This window comes from Dasypus novemcinctus, chromosome 2 (assembly GCF_030445035.2).
Source record: "Dasypus novemcinctus isolate mDasNov1 chromosome 2, mDasNov1.1.hap2, whole genome shotgun sequence".
In the NCBI taxonomy this organism is placed as follows: Eukaryota; Metazoa; Chordata; class Mammalia; order Cingulata; family Dasypodidae; genus Dasypus; species Dasypus novemcinctus.
In genome coordinates, this window is record NC_080674.1 from 109,872,730 (window position 1) to 109,887,586 (window position 14,857).

Genomic DNA, 14,857 nt, shown 5'->3' on the forward strand with positions numbered 1-14,857 from the left:
TAATTCTTGTGGAAGATGTATCCTAGCCATGTGTAAAGGAACTGAACTGAAATCTCTGCTGCCAGTCACCTTGGGGGGAAAGTATATAGTTTGAGTTTAGCCAAGTCTAATAAAAATTTTTTAATACTCTGATGGAAAATGACAATATCCAGACTCTCTGTAGAGGACTAAATCCAAAATTATCCAAATATAGAAAGTAACAGAAAAATATGACCCAGTCCTGAAAAGTCACAAGAAGACAATCTTGAGAAGATCCATCCACATGTTGGAAAAATCAGAAAAGGATTTTAAAGCATTTATAGTAACTGTGCTTAAGGATTTTTTGTTGTTGTTCCTAAAACACCTCTCCAGTGGTGCCCATACCCCCTAATCTTGGAACTGGTAAATTTTTCGTGTTATATGGCAGAAGGGACTTTATAGACTTAATCAATTAAAATAGGGTTCTTAGCTTAGCTTATCTAGGTGAACCTAATCTAATTATATAAACCACAAAAAACAGACACATTTCTCTAAAAATATATGCCCATGCACTTATCCCTAGCACCTGTGAATGTGATTTGGAAAAAAGATAAGTGCAGATGTGATTAATGTAAAGAACTTAAAAGAGATCATCCTGGATTATCTGTATGGACCCTAAATTTAGTGACAAGTGTTCTTAAGAGACAAAAGAAGACAGCAATTTGAAACAGACTGAAGAGAAGAAGACGCAGACAGAAGAGTAGGTTATGTGAAGTTGGAGGCAGCCAATATGGGGGTATGATTGTGGTTGAAAGGGAAAGTTTAGGGTTGTGTATGTCCCTAGAAGAAAGCTAAAAATGCAACATGGGATTTTATAGTATAGTGAATCCTGTTACAGATAGTATGTATGCTTAATAGTACAAATTTAAGCATGTTTTTCAATGAAGCAGAACAAGTTTGTGTTAGATTTACAAGATATGAATCATAAGATGGCATCTAAGCTGCAATGCCCCTAAAGCAAACTATGTAGTGAAAAGTAATACAGGAGTATATTTTTATCGATGAAAAAGAGAGAAAGGATCATCCTAAGTGAAAGAGTACTGTTCATATTATTTGTCTCCATTAACATGTAAACATAAATTTATAAAGATGGAATTAGATTAGGGGATATGTATGGCAGCAGATGGATAGAGAGACTCAAACTTAACTGCTAAGGAAGGGGTGAGGCTTATTTTATTTTTTTCCTTTTTGGGGTATTGAAAATACTGTGAAATTGATTGTGGTGATGAATACACAAATCTATAATTACACCAAAACTCACTGAATGAGAGGCAGAATTAGAAAATGACTTCAAGCTCAAACTTCAGGGGGCTTCTGACTACTATCTGATAGTTTTGTGAGATTAGGCTAAATGCTTAAACCCGAAAGAATTTAAATTTCTTTATTTCCAAAATGGTTTTGAAATATAAAATAGATACATATTACATTTAAATTACGAACATTTAGTAATTCATTTTCTTTAAGCTTGGTTTTATACTTTTGATAAGTGTCAGATAAGAAAAAAAGGCATTATATAATACAGATATTAAACTACTTCTTTTAGTTGGTGAAAGAAGCAACTTATTGAATGCAGATAAAGAAAAAGGAACCTCAGTAAATATATTTCTGGTTCAATTATATCTGAAGTTGTTAACAAAAAAGTAAACCATCATTTCCCATATCACTCTTATTTTATGACTTCTTACTCTATCTAAATAATGACAAAAATAAAACTTTCTATGTTTATTTTATATTAATAAAAACAAAATGACAGTAAAATAATCTTTAACTTTTAAAAAGAGACAACAGTATTTTTGTATCTGCCAATACAAATAGAGCTTTAATCTTACTTGAGACCTTAGCCTTATTTATGTATTACAATAAATAAGTTTTAATTGTGTCACTAACAACCAAAAATGCTATTTTAAAAGGCTTTTTGTACAACAGAATAGAATTTTATCAAGAATGGCAACCTGGTAAAAGAGATTTAAATCATAAGAGTTTCCTCAAAGATCGGCTGTGACAACTTTCTGTCCCTCAATCTCCGAGGACACGTAATTATCCAATCTACTTGTTTATCTTATCAAATCTAATATATGAAGTTCCTTCAATAATTTGGAATACATGAATGATACAGCTAACAAAAAGGGCAAGTAAGAAGTAAGCCAACATGAAGGGCAAACGAAAATCATGACAAACTTAAAATAAGATTTATTGATGTTTTGGTAAAAAACAAAAAAAATTTTTTTGCTTTTAAAAAAATTAATTTATTGAAGTATATCACTCATACATAAACATACATGAACAATAGGTGTATAATAATAGTTGTGAACTTACAAAACAAACATATAACATCATACAGGACTCTCATTACTCACCCTACCGCCAATAACGGGCATTGTTGTTAAGCCTTTTTAACTACTGATTAAAGAACATTGTCAAAATATTACTATTAACCAAAGTATTTTCCCCCAATCAACCCTATTATTATTATCTTTATATCATTTATATATGAACATACATAAGCAATTAAGTGTATAGTAAAAGTTGTGAACTTACAAGCAACATGCATAACATCATACAGGGAATACATACATCAACCCTCCACAAACACCTTACATTGTCATGAGATATTTGTTACAAATTATGAAAGAATATTGTCAAAATCTTACTACTAATCATAGTCCTTATCTTACAACTCGAAGTTTGGTGTGTCTTTCCCTCAACCTACCCTATTATTATTTTTTGAATATATTTTTATGACAGAAGTTGTAAACTTACAAAACAATCATGTACATGTGCAGAATTCCCAAACACCAACCCTCCATCAATACAACACACTGTGGTGGAACATTTGCTACAGATAAGATAGTATCATCTGATTGTTACCATGTCCATAGTGTACATTTGGCTCACATTTTCCATACTGCCTCATTATCAACACAGTACATCTTTCGCATAGATTCAAGAATATTATATTATTATTGCTAACCACAGTTCATAGGTCACTCCAGCTGTATTTTTCCCATGCTTCTCCACATCCCCAACACCCCACAGTAGTGATATACATTTGTTCTAGCTCACAAAGGACACTTGCATCTGTACCATCAACCACAATTCTCATCCACCTCTTGGTTTACTGTGCTATTTAGTTCCTAGATTATTCTCAAGCATTCTGTCAATTGGCATTTACATAACTAGACTACCGTTTTCAGCCACATCCCCATTTATAAAATAGCTGTTACTATGTGTTACCATCCACTCTATACATTTCCACACTTTTACAGTAAAGCTAATTAAAACATCTATATACATTAAACATCAGTAGTCCATCTTAGTCCTCCTCTTATCTCCTTTAAGAATCCACCACCTACCACCAGGTCTTGAAGATATTTTCCTATAATTTCTTTTAGAATTTTTATGGTTCTTGCTTTTATTTTTAGGTTTTGATCCATTTTAAGTTAATTTTTGGGTAAGATGTGAAATAGGGGTCCTCTTTCGTTGTTTCAGCTATGGATGTCCAATTATTTCAGCGCCATTTGTTGAATGGACTGTTTTGTCTGAGCTGTGTGGGTTTGACAGGCTAGTCAAAAATCACTTGACCATCCATGTGAAGGTCTGTTTCTGAACCATAAATTTGGTTCCATTGGTCTATGTGTCTGTGTTTATGCCAATACCATGCTGTTTTTACCACTATAACTAGGTAATTTGATTTAAAGCCTGGAGATGAGGGTTTGTTTTTCCTTTATATGAAGTTTCTGGCTATGCAGGGCCTCTTACCCTTCCAAATAAATTTGATGATTGTGTTTTCAATTTTTTTTTAATGCTAGTAGAATTTTTATAAGGATTGCATTGAATGTGCATATCAATTTGACTAGAATTGACATCTTAATGACACTTAGTTTTTCAATCCATGAGCATGGAATGTTCTTCAAGTTATTTATGCCTTTTTATATTTCTTTTAACATTGAGTCGCAGTTTCTGAATATAAATGCTTTACATTGTTGGTTAAGTTTATGCCTGAATATTTCAATTTTATCTGTCATATCTAATTTTTACCACTCTTTTGACACTTGTAATTACTTTTACTGATATAATCTTCATTTCTAGAGTCTCTTCCAGGCCTCTCTTCTCTTTTCTTTTCAGGCCCTAGCACACCTTTTTTTTTAGTATTTCCTGAAAATCTGGTCTATTGCTTAGAAATTCTCAGTTTCTGTTTATCAGTGAATATTCTAACCTCGTCTTCATTTTTAAAAGACAGATTTTTGGTTGGAAGTTTTTCTCTTGTAGTATCTTAAATATATCAGACCACTGTCTTCTTGCCTCCATGGTTTCTGCTGAGAAATCAGCACTTAATCTTATTGGGTGTCTCGATATGTTATGCATTTCTTTTCTCTTGCTGTTCTCAGAATTCTGTCTTTGGCATTTGGAATTCTGATGAGTATGTTTCTCAGGGTTGGTCTATTTGGATTTTTTCAGATGGGAGTACATTGTGCTTCTTGGACATGGATATCTATGTCCTTCAATAGGGTTGGGAAATTTTCTAACATTATTTCTTCAAATATTCCTTCCGTCCCTTTTCACTTCTCTTCTCTTTCTGGTTCACCCATGATACATAAGTTTGCATGCCTTTTGCTGTCATTTAGTTCCCTAAGACCTTGTTCAATTTTTCCATTCTTTTCTTCATCTGTTCTTCTGTATGTTCACTTTCAGAGGCCATTTTTCAAACTCACCAATCCTTTCTTCTGCCTCCTTAAATCTGCTAATTTATGATTCCAATTTTTTTAAAATATTTCATTGATTGTACCTTTCATTCCCATAAGATCTGCTATTTTTCTATGTATGCTTTCAAATTCTTCTTTGTGCTCATCCAGTGCCTTCTTAATATCTTAATCTCTTCAGCCATCTCATTGAACTTATTAAGGAGATTTGTTTGAACATCTATGATTAGTTGTCTCAACTCCTTTATGTCATCTGGAGGCTTATCTTGCTCCTTTGGGCTGTATCTTCCTGTTTCTTGGTGTGGATTATAATTTTTTGTTGGTGTCTTGGCATCTGAATTACTAGAGTATTTATTCTTGGTGCAGATTTTCTCTTTAGTTTAGTGCTTCCTGCCCTTTCTCCCTTGTTGGCTGTGCAGTAGGAGCCAGGGTTGTATTTGGTGCTATAAACTGTGGAGGCTGAAGCTGCCCTCATTGCCCCAGGGACTGATGAAGCTTTTCCTAACTTTCTCCTTTGCCAGTGGTAGGGACAGAATCACAGGTGTGTGGAATAATCCAAGTCATGCAGGCCTAGACTGTAGTATCTCAGGGAGACTGATGAAGCTTCACGCTTCTTTCTCCCCTTCCTGGGGTGGGGATGGAGCTGCAAGTGTGGGCAGCAATGTATACAGTGTGGATCCAAGGTGACCACAGTTGCTCCAGTAGAATTCTGATTATTCAGTTTGTGCGATTCAAAAGTACCCACAGTTACCTTGATTGGCTGGTGCTGGACTTGTCAGCCTCCTCCCTGCCAGAGGTGGGGCTGAGGCCTAGTCTAAGCCTTCAGGCCAATCTGGGTGAAAGAAACTGGTTCCTACCATCACAGTGATTTTTTGTCAGCCCAGCTTCCCCTCAGGCTGAGGGTGGAGTCAAAATGGTCACCACTGGTCTCTTCTGGCTTTGGCAAATTCACACCCCAGCTGTTCCCTGGGCTCTGTCTCAGACAACCAAGTCTCCCAATCAGTAGCTGAAATCGGCAGCCAACCATCTCCTCCACCCCTGTTTTTGGGAAATGGAGCTTCCAATTCCAGCCACAGAATAGCTCCTGGGGTGCCTAGTGCTGCCAGAGTAGGATAATCACTGGCCTCTGTGGGCTGGCCAGTAATTTCCAGGAGAAGTTGATGCAGTTTCCAGTTACTTCCTCCCTGCTTGAGGTGGCACTGTGTCCTAGGCTGGATGGAAAGAAACCAATCTCCACCAGCACTGTGATTTTCAGTCTACCCTGCTTCCCCTCATTCCAAGGGCAGAGTTTAGATGGCAGATACTGGCCTCTTTCTGATTTGGACAGGCTCAAACTTTAACTGTTTTCAGGATTACCTTAGACTGATGAATTTACTCCTCAGTAGCTGAAGTTGGTGCCCAACCTTCTCTTCCTCCCGCATTTTTGGGAAGTGGAGCTTTCAAGTCCAGTGGCAGAACAGCTCCTGAGGCAGCTTGTGCCTCCAGTGGAGGATGGGCACTGGCCTCCATGGTGTGGAGCACTCTACTTACAAATCTTCCCTGAATGGGCAGTCTTCTCCTTCCTTCCTTCAAGGGTATTGCAGGATGCTTTTCTGACCTCTTGGAGGCCCCAAATAGGTGCTTCAGCTAGCTCCAGAGAGCTCTTGTGTTTACTAACTGCACTGTAGCAGGAGCTGACTCTTAGAGCCCCTTACTCTGCTGCCATCTTGCTGGTAGTTCCCAAAAACTTTTTTAAAGAAATGAATCCAATGGTCCTGGAGTTAAATTATTTCCCCCCAAGCCACACAACTAATTGGTGGAAAACCCAGATATAGATGCCACATATTCCAGCTTACTTCTCTTACCAAATAAAGCTAATTCATTGCATTCTGGTTCAGGTTTTTATTCTCCAATTTATAACAAGTTAGCACAGTTATAAGATATTTTAATCTTTTGCTTTTAGGTCGTGAATATTTTTGATCTTTTGATTTGAATTTAAGGCTCCTTTTCCTCTATTAAAAATATAATTATTTTAATCAGAGTATTCAATTTGTTTAGAAAATATTTTCTTAAGTAAGCTAAATTAAATAATACAGTTAATACACTGCTTTTAATTTCTTTTATTATAATCCTGCATTTATTTAATAAAGCCAATTTTCATTTTAAATGTTAGGATAAAGATTTCTATCATGGTTCAGATATTTGTCCATTTCAAATTTCAATAATAAGAATTACTGCTATAAACATGGCCTTTTTTAAAAAATCAATATTTCTGGTTAGATTTTGCAGTTTTCAACATTACCATATACTTTATGTGTATTCTTTAAACTGTTATTTTGGTGCTTTAAATATTATTACCAGTAAAAATCATATTTATTCTGGAAATGTATGAATGTTGGAACTTATTTCTTACTTCATCCATGAAAATGGTAAGCAGATATTGTAAACTTGCTTTATTGATCTCAGATATTGTAAACTTGCTTTATTGATCAAACCAGTTTCAAATATTCTAACTTTAAGTAATAATAAAGAGCAAATCATCCGCTTACAACCCAGAGTTGAAATCTCCTGCTTTCGTCCCAGTCAAGAGTCCTGTTTTCACCAATATCTGAACACCACCTGAGGCAAGACGTGTAGTGAGGATGCTGTACCTTATAAGCTTAGAGGGACATGTGCTAGGTTTGTGAATTTCCTTTTCTAAAGCTTGCGTGCTAATCACATGGTAAGGTTTCATACTCCATTTGAGTGAAATGTCAAACATTTAGAGATCACTTAATCTGCAGAAGCATTGACTGAGAAAGAGTGATTAAACAGACTTCACTGTTTTCTGGTGGTACTCCTTTGGCCTGAAACTGAGAAGTGATGCCTTGTAATTTTGAATGAGCTGTGTAGTTGGAAGAAGGTAAAGAAAAAGCATGTTGGGTCAGCCCTTGCTATAAAAAATGACTTTTGGTGGGAGAAACATTGTCATCAGTATTGACAACAGAAAAAAAATTGTTAAATACACTAGAGTAAGTGTAATTGTAAGGTCAGCAGAATGCTTTTGAACATTTCTGTTCCCTGGAGGAGGAAAAATAAATATGAATTCATTCTCTTTGGAGAAATTTGGAGGAGACAGCAGCCATGCCCTATTTGTATTAAATTTTTGAGGAAAGCAGGATTAAATTCAATGAATATTTGATATTCATTAAAGCAAAAAAATAATTTTATATAAAAATTATAATGCAATAAAGTTGAATTTTAATGTTATATATGACTTTTTCTGACTAAATCTTACAATATTTTCTCTAATCCTATTACTTAAAGTATGAGCCCAATAATTTAAAAAAATAGAACTTTAGAACAAATGAAATGATAGAAAATGGCTTCATTTTTATTTTTTCACAAAAGATGTTAAAAGAGGAATAGAAATGTCTGGTCTAACTACAGACATTTGTGTGTCTGACTACACACCTAATTCTGAGAACAGCTGCATTAGATAAAAAAATTAGTACACAAAATTCTGAAAATTACAACAAATATCCTTAACTGTGAATCCACAGAGGTTGGAAAAGTTTGCATTAGATGTCATACTACAGGATAAAAACATTTTAGCAGAGGCAGGAAAATCACCTTTTCATTTGTCCATAGTGAATTTAGCTTAGTTTCTAAACCACAAGACTGAACAAGGAAAAGGATATTAGACAATATCAGAAGAGAAAGCAGAAGGCAATATTCAGTCCTGAAAGAAATACTATATACAACACCTGCTGATCTTTTTCTCTTCTTTTAGTCTTGCTACTTCACAGATGAGTAATATATATAACATCTCCTGGTCATTTCACCATTAATCAGAGACTGACAGTGTTCTCAGTTATACTAGGGAGTATATCATTTGGGATACAGAGATGTTAAGTTAAAGCAATTTGAATGTCTGAACAAAGCTTATCAAGTTAACTTTGAGAAAACTAAAAAAGAAATGTGGCATAATATAAATTAAGATAGATAAGTACAAAGAAGGAAGGGAAAAAACAAAAACATGACTTTACTAAATCTTGTTAAAATTGGTAAATCCATTATAGAGGAAAATATGCAAGAAAGAAAGAAAAAAGAAGACAGAAAATTTCCAAAATTGAAACAAGTATGAGAAACATTAAGAAGATAATGAATTCATTCAAACTAGAGATCCAAAGTAAAAAAAAAAAAAAGTAAGAGAGTGAGAATTTAGATTAAAAAATAAAAATAACGTTACAAAACAACCAATTGAGATTTAAGAAATATATTAGTGAGAGAAAATTACAGATTATCTATTTCTGAAAATCTTGTTACTGACATTGGAGAAAGTTTGACATATTCACTGTGAAGTCTGAAATAAAAGATAAGAAGGTTAAGTAATTAGAAAGCAATAGAGAGGACAAACAAAATGAGCCAACTTAAGGGTAATAAGCATCCACAAAATAGAAAACATAACAAATGTAACCTCAAGTAAGAATACTGAAGCATGGAAGAAGTGCCCTGAAATTAAGTAATAACTGTATTACTGAGATTCCTAATTTTCCATGGTTTATTCTTTCATTCTTCCTTCTTGCTATTCTTATTATGTTATTCTGCTGGAGACTACCTTTCTCAGGCTTTGTTGTAGCTAGGTGTGATCACTGACTAAGTTTGTATCAAAGGGATGCAAGCAGATGTGATGTGCATGATTTTAAGGTCACATTTTTATAAGCAACATTTTAAATTTTCTTTTCTGTGAGCCTATGATTTGGTAGAAATTTAATTAAAATTAAGCTACTGGGGAGAAGATGTGACTGAAGAGGTTAGGCACCCGCCTCCCATACAGGACGTCCCAGGTTTGGTTCCTGGTGCCTCCTAAAGAGGATAAGCAGATGCTACAATCAGCAGATGCTACAACAAACAGACACTACAGTGAGCACATACTGCAACCACTGCAGCAAACAGATACTGCAATAAGCAGGTGCTACAACAAATGCACCGCAGCAGATGCCACAACAAGCAGACACTGCAACCAGCACTGCAACGAGCAGGTGCTGCAAACAGCAGATGCTGCAACCAGCTGACAATGCAACCATCACACATGCAACCAGCAAACACAGCCAGCAGGATGTGCATGTGATTCAAGCAGTTGGGGACTCACCTCCCAAGTGGAAGGTCCTGAGTTCAGTTTCCAGTGCCTCCTAGAGAAGACGAGCAGACATAGTGAACAGACAATGAGCAGACAGACAAGGGAGACTTCTCAGGGGGAGGGATTAAAATCAATAAGTAAATCTTTAAAAAATAAATGGGTGAGGAATTGCACAGTAAATAAATTATAGCTTACTAAAGTTATTATAAAATCTTTTTTAAAATTAAGTTAACTTACAATAATGAAGACAACAGAAGTTAACGCATCAGCATAAAAGAATTTTCAGTCCATTTCTGCACTGAAGGAGGTTGATAAAAAGTATATTAATCAATAAATGAACAGAGGTAAAAAGAGTACTGCCTCAAATTTCCCCAGAGTTTAATACAGTGAAAAATAGGAAAACTGGCCATGAAAAACAGGAAATACTACAGATTTAAAGACCTCATATATTGTAAAGGCAGGGGTAACATGTGTGAAAGAATATCAGAGAAATAATGACTTAATGCAAATTTGTCTACTTCCTATAAGTGAACCTATACAAGTGGCAAAAACTGAAGAGTTCTCTAAACAAATTTAGTGAATGATTTGCAGAAAATTAGGCAGCTAATGCTGGTTTTGTTGTCTCAGATTAAAATTTGGTATATTCCTACACTTCTGGAAATTCTTCGCATATTTATTTATTTTTTCAATTAGAAATTATTTTATTATTTTTTTCTTCTTTATTTTCTTTTAAATATTAGGTCCCCTTACTCACAGGAAGACATAGGGACAAGTTAAATGATGCCATAAGGAATCAATAAACAATACTAGCTTAGACATTCAAAAATCAAAATCATGAAAAAGAAGGGAGAGGCTGTTTAGATTGCAAGAAACTGATAAGCATAAATAACCAATGCAATGTGTGAATCTTGGTTTACTTCTGATTGAAAATGAATAGTTGGAAAATATATTTTAAGAGATGTGCAAATATATTATGAAATAGCAATTAACCTTTTTATATTGTGATAATGGTATTTTAATCATAATACCATTTCTTCATCCATGTTCCCTAGAAAACAAGAACTGACAAAAATTCTTACTAGCTAATGCTTTATTGGGGGTACAGTCCCAGAGAAGAAAACAAGAGGAAAACTGGAAATTAGGTAGGGAGGACAAGGAAATTCAAAGAAATGAATTAAAGATTTGAGTCACAGCTTCACAATAAACATACCTGGGTAATTTGTGGGGCATTTCCAAAGAGTCTTTATGAGATTACTTTCTTGTAACATAGTTGGAAAACTACTTACTTTTTCTTGGAAAAGTGCCTCTGGACACTTTTCCTGCTCTTTACTTGTTATTTTGTTTTATTTCTTATCTCTTATTGGTCAAAGTCTACTCCACATGAATTAATTCTTGACTTCCCAGGTCCCATCAGAGCCCCTAGTGAAGCAAAAATTTATGTGGGGCCAGGTCAGCCAGGACCTGGCCATAGAATATTTCATGTTGGTAGATGCCACACATGGTGTTCTTTGATCTGTGAAGAAGACAATGTCAGCTCGTAGATTTGGACTTTAATGTCACTAAAATAATGAAACCTGTGAGTTCGACTCTGACCAGGAAGCAAGGCAAGCAGCCAAGCTAGAGGTGTGGGATAGTGGAAGGATCCAAGCAAATCTGGAATGATACATAGTTTTGGTAAGGTATGGCCTATTGCTTGTGCCACTAAGATCCAATAGCATGTTATGCAATGTCCCTCGTATCTTTTATGACATCAAGATCCTCTCAGTTCTCTGAGAAGGAAGATGCATGTTTGTACCAGTCAGGAATCTCTACGGAAACAGAACTGGCAGGAGATACTGGTAAATATTATGATATTATTTATAAGAATTGTCTCATGTGACTGTGGGGATGCGCAAGTCCAAATTCAACAGGGCAAGTTGCAAGCTGTGTACTCCAATACAGGTTTTTGAGGAATTCCCTAGGAGAAGCAGACTGACTGATGTAGAGAAGGAAATTCTCTCTTCTGATTGCTGAAATCATCACTTTCCCTTTAAAGCTTTCAGTTGACTGGATGAGATCTCTAATTGTTTAAGGCCATCTACTCACTGATTGCAGATGTACTCAGCCACAGATACAATCAACTTACTGATGGTTTGAGGTGATGAAATGTCTTTCTGGTAACAATCAGGCCAGTGCTTGCTTGACCAAACAACTGGACACCCTAACCTAGCCAAGTTGTCACATGAATTTAGCCATCACAATATCCATTCCTTCAATATCAGAGGCATTTGCAATCTCTGAAAATCAGATTGGATAGGGATACTAGAAAACCAAACTCTTGTCCTCATGTTGCAGATGATTCTGGGGCAAAATGGATATTTTTCATCTCCCATCTCAAGTTCCTACTCTAGATTTTCCTATACTTGGTCAGTTCTTCTGATAGTCTTGGTTGCTTACCTGGTATGGTGACCCAGAATTACATCTCTAAGTAATCTGAACCGTTAATTGTCTTACCTTGTTTGATTCACAGTATTTTAATTATTTTTTATATTTATAACTATGTATAGTCCAAATAAACTTATTTGTTTCCAGGCATAGTCTTTCCTGGTGGATTTTGTAGTGGCAACCAGATTCTCTTGAAAATAAAGTTGATTTTCCTAGGCAATAGTCTTGTCATTTATAATTCAATGGCGTCAAATATCCCTAAGTGGTAAGTTAGCAGGTAAAGCTTTCAATTACTGAAATCCTTAATTGTGTTGCTTGGCAGGAGTGTTCTTCCCTACATATGAACCAGGGGTTCTAACCTGACAGACCTACATATCAAAGAAGACAATCACCAATTGACAGGAAATGATGATAAGAAGGAGCAATCCTACTTCGACTAGTTAGTTCTCAACCTAATGTATTCTAGTACTTGAAAATGTAGTACTACATATTTTCCATTGAATAAGTACATATACCACAGCCTGTAGGATTACCACAAATGTATAAGGTGTTGCTGAGATTGACACCTTAGCTATACCATCATTAGGACATTCCACCATTTTATCAAGCCAGCTCTTTCCAGGATGTCGGATGAAATGTTAAAATCAGTGAATTCCATGAGTCTAATTGTTGCACATCTTTTGCTACTTAAGTCTTTTAATATGAAGCAATACTCTATTGGAAACAGTGAGGATGTGTCTATCATTCTGAAAGCCCTCAAATGGTGATGTTGCTTTAGGCTCACAAGACAGAAGCAAAACTCAAATCAGAAGCACATATTAATTTCAATAAGAATGAATTTCTGCCTCCTTCAAAGTGTAAGGGGTTCAAAGTAACTGCCCTCCTCCAAGACAAGGAACCGGTGTTACAGAGAAATAATCAAGGATGCAAAATCAGCTCAGCTTTGCTAAGGGAGGGTTCAATTGTGGCTGAAACATACTCTCCATCCTTGGATGACTAAGAGGGAAGCTGTTTGACATCCATAATAAATGCTATCCTGTCTGTCTAGCTATGCAAGCCTCCTTGAATAAATTTATCTGGTTGTCACTAAAGTGAGACAAAAATATCTGTACACTTATTCCCCACTTCTGAAAGTTCATCATATATGGATTCCTAAAGAGCCTTTTCTTTGAACTTCTAGTCTTGTTTTTTCCAGGCTTCTGAACAATTTCATCCACCATTTATCACAAAGTATTAGTCCTTACCTTTAGCCCTCTCTCTCCATACTAATGAACAACAATCTCTGCACCCTGAAGAATTTTCCCTCCACACTGCCCTTCATGGCGATCCATGCTTGGAGCTGTTACACAGCAGCAGATATTCCATATCTATTCATCTGTAAGCTAAGCCTAAGACCTTCCCTCCTCTGTGGTTGATCATAGAGAAGACTCCAGGAGGCAAACGAGTGTTCTGGGAACAAAGTAATTAGATAGCATAGGAACTTCGTCACTGATTCAACTACTTTTTTATACCATCTGGACTGGCTTGAGCCTGAACCCACATGTACTCTTTCTATTTTTTAATGTTTTGTTGCTATTTCTATTCCTGAAAAACAAATGACACAATTGGTCTGATAACAATCATCTCAGGATCAGTTGGTCTGATAACAATCATCTCAGGATCAATTGCTCCTATGTTCAGTTGACATTCTCTTTTAGGGTCTAGAAGCAGGCCAGGAATCTGTTAAAAGATCACTGGAAGGAGAGTCTCCCTTAAAGCTGCCATAGAAGCCCTCTCTGTGCTTTCACTATGAACATTTCCATTGCAAGCAGCTACCTAATCTGTCACTGTCTTTTTCAGATTTCCATTGCCATCAGAAAGAGTCATGCTGTACCATATCTGTAATCACTGCATCTGACCAATCACATAAGGAACCATTTGATCTCCCACCACAGCCTTCTCATATCTGTCTCTTCATGATGTCACTGCTTGTCAAGAAATATTTGGGTCCCCTTACCTACAGCACCTTGTTCCCTATTGCCTTCAGATTGGAAAGCAATCCAACTCCGAAATTCTGTACCAAGGCTGTACTGTTCTTGCTAACAATTGCATTATCCCTAATTTCCTAGAGACCAAGCCTGAGACAAAAAGTATAAGTGCTAACATTTTGTTGGGGCAGGTGTAGAGTTTCAGAAAAGGAGGCATGACAAGAATGAGGAAGTGAGGCAGGGGAAGAGAAAGCAATGATTTCACAAATGTTTCTTTGGCTTTGCAGGCCACCTCCAGACAGGCTGTGCAAACGAACTGGACCTTGAAACAGTCCATGTGGGGAAGACAGGGGTGGAAGAGATCAATGTCCATCCCATGAACTTTAATGCCATCTGTTGTATCACCGTTCTGACCAAGCAGCAGTCACAGCAGTATCTTTTTGAATGTCCTGTGTTTGGCACTCTTAAGTCTGTGGTAAATTTTATAACTGGTAAATGCTTGAGTCTTTGCTGAGTCTGTTCTCATCATAAAACAGGACAAAGTGCTAAGGCCTGAAAAACAAAAGATGGTAAGTCCTACAGTAGTTCATAAACTGGGTCTGGCTAATACCTGCAACTTACTTGCAAATGTTTTCTAAAAAAAACAA